A 3,150-nucleotide genomic window follows, 5' to 3' on the forward strand; every position below is an offset into this window, starting at 1 on the left:
AGAAAACCGGAGGTCCTCGCTTGCCTAGTCAACCAGTACACCAAGATTAAAGAAAAGGATTATGATGGTCAAAAAAATCAAGCATGAGTACACTGAAAACCACCAAGCATAACCTTCGTCACTACATCATAGAAAATAAGCAACTTAGAAAGGCTCAACACACATTACACTCCGAAACTTACAATCAATTTTGTCCATCATACTGTAATCTGCAGCTTCATAATTACAATAAGGTCTTTTCTCACAGATCTACTTAACCCAGATCCTTTAGGCTCAAAATTGCTTCATAGCACAAACACTTTTCAGAATATAGCAAGGAAGCAAAAGATGAACTTACAATGATGGGTTGCCACTTTCCAAGGGCAATTTGTTGTTGCATTAGGTCCACCCCTCCAACAAGCTTTCAAATATTCAGGACCAAAATTTAAGCAATCGAAATAAGTTAATTTACGAAAAGCATAAATGAAGAAGCAAAATCATCAAAGTCAGCAAACAACATATCACTCGTAGCATAAATTAAAGAACCAGTCAAAAAGGAAGATCTCGATCCTATTAGACAGACAACAAAAACCATTTTAAAGAAACCAACTGGCTAACGATCAGGTATGTTTTTGACTGGAAGCTTACCACTGCACATTTCAGGCTAATCCCAGATCTTAAAGCTTCAAATTGTTCCGCAATTTGACTGGCAAGCTCCCTGTAACAACAAATTGCCGATTAAACTGAATAATATTCAACAACAAATAAAAAAAATTCCTTTCCACGACGAAATTAAAAAGTTTTTAGATATCAGACCGTGTTGGGGAAAGCACCAAAGCGAAGAACACGGGTGCAGATTTTTATCCCAGTTTGCGCAAGCCCAACCAAATCCTTCCCTGCAATGCGAAAATCCTCCAAATTAAAAAAAAAAAATCCAGTTAAACGAAGTTCCTCAAAACAATTTAGAAGAAAAGGCGGCGAAACCTATGAGCGCGTGGGGTATGGGTTCGACTTGGATTTTGGTAGGGTTTTCCAACTTAAACTATCGCATGCTTCCACTAATTCGTCGCATAAGCCTAAATCTTTAAACGACTTGATTTCTTCCTTCTTTTCTTCAGCCATTTTGAACAAGTTTTTACTTAGCGGCGCGTGTAGAACAGGCGGTGGAGCGTGGGTTAGTTTTAAATATATTCCTTGGAAGAGCGAATGGACTCCCTAAAGACTTTGTACGAGAAACTCTGTTTTAGAGTTTTGCGATAAACGTCTAGATATTAAAAACTCACTAGAGGGGAATCTATTTTTGTATATAATTAGGACTGTGCTCGTAGCTACGTTACGAAAAATATTATAAAAAATATAAATTATATTATATTAAATTTTAATTTAATATTTTTTAAAAATAAATTATTTATAAAAAATAAATAAATTGATATTAATTATAAAAAATTATTTATTTTAATTTTAATTATGAAAAATTTGATAAAAGATAAATTTATTTGAATAGTATATTTAACAGTAATAGTTTGTTACGTAAAACAAACAATAAACTAATCAAAAGGGAACACCATAAGTAAATTAAATTATGTAATGTACTGTTTTCGTTAGACCTGTTGTATACATGAAAAAAAAAATTGTTTAATGTCTAATTTTTTTTAAGCTTTTAAGTTAAATTTTGTAAAAAATTTAAAAAGTAAGGTAATTAACATACATGATTTTTGAATTTTTTACTGGTGGTTCTTGGATTAAGTCCTCAATTGTTTTGGTTGTACCTTTTTCTGCTTCCCATCCATCAAGCAAGGTTTCTTTGACATTGTTACTCTCAAAAACCTTGAATCTCAACAATTCTTGATCAATAGCTTTTGCTGTTAGTCCAACCTTGAATGTTCTTTTTGTGTTTATCAAGACTTTAACAGGAGCTGGAAGAATCATTTTGTCAATTTCTTTGATGGCAGCAAGTTTTGCTGTGGTTGCTCCAATTAACTGTTTTGCTTACTGACCAAAGATCATCAGTTGAATTTCACTAGTTGTATCTTGTATTGTTAGCTCTAAAATCATCCTGTTCGAAATAGATAAAAATATCATTAATGTTATTTTATGGAACAATATTTTGTTTGTGAATTTGATGATGGAGTTTTAGTTTTCTTACATCAATACTTTTTCATCACGGGTACTACACCAAAATTTGTCAAATATATATTTCAATCCTTTTGCACATTCGTTGCATGCATTGTAGTACCACCCATTTGGTGCTTCTATATTGACTATCGTTCCTATGAGCTCAAATTTCTTGTTCTGAAAGATAATGTAAATGTTATTGTTAATTTATAAATGGTTCTAGGTAAATAAATCTTTGTTGTTAAAATATGATAGTTTAGATAGATTTTTACCATTTTTTTCCTTGGTTCTATTGCCAGCACGTCTTCAACTGTTGCTTTTTCGATCGAAGTTGATTGAGTAATTTGTAGGGGATCTCCCTCTTCCATTTTTTGCAGTTGGGCATGAATTGGCTCATTTTGGTATCTGTAATTTTGTTTTGTCAGTTATAAGTAGCATGCTTTCAAGGTCGTTTTAAATTAAATAATGTAATTATTCAGTTTGCACAACATCACCTCGTCTTTAGTTCCTCTACTTCAGGAATAAAATGATCGATATAAATTCTAGTTGCAGAGTAGGAAGATGCATACAATGATCTTACAAAATGTTATTAGTTAACTAACTATGGTTTTTTATGGTAAAAAGCTATGGTGACTGTATGAAATATTTGTAATGATTAACTTACGCATATAAGTCTTGATCATCAAACCAACTATAGCAAGAGCAGTGTTTGGCTTGTTTCGAAGTAGTTCATCTTCATTTATTTCCAAGGCCAATTTTTCATACAACACAACTTTGATTGTACTATTACTTTGAAAAGTTTATAACAAAAGAAACATGGTATGTTAAGAAATCTATTTATATTAAAATGCCTATGTTTACATGTAAAAATATTGACATAAAAAGATATTATACACTCCTTATAGTAATTACCTGAGATTTTGTAGATACATGTCCCTTTTGAGAACAGGAGCGCTTTTGTGATTCAGCTGGACTTTATTTGCAGAAGTTATTGTTGTCAACACTCCAATGACATCTACAATTTTGGTATTGAAACAACATAGTGTAAAAGTTAGA

The 3,150-nt window shown here is 31.9% G+C and overlaps 1 long non-coding RNA gene across 1 annotated transcript; it reads right to left on the minus strand.

The window, feature by feature from the left end:
• Nucleotides 1-68: 68 nt before the first annotated feature.
• LOC110428766 (uncharacterized) lies at nucleotides 69-1,235 on the minus strand. Its single transcript, XR_002446503.1, has 4 exons — nucleotides 964-1,235; nucleotides 796-875; nucleotides 628-697; nucleotides 69-400 (listed from the first exon to the last, which is right to left on the minus strand). It is a non-coding gene; the product is annotated as an uncharacterized LOC110428766 (long non-coding RNA).
• Between the last annotated feature and the right edge of the window lie 1,915 nt (nucleotides 1,236-3,150).

Source organism: Theobroma umbraticum, unplaced genomic scaffold, assembly GCF_002168275.2.
Source record: "Theobroma umbraticum cultivar Fairchild unplaced genomic scaffold, ASM216827v3 scaffold_69.0, whole genome shotgun sequence".
NCBI classification, from domain to species: Eukaryota; Viridiplantae; Streptophyta; class Magnoliopsida; order Malvales; family Malvaceae; genus Theobroma; species Theobroma umbraticum.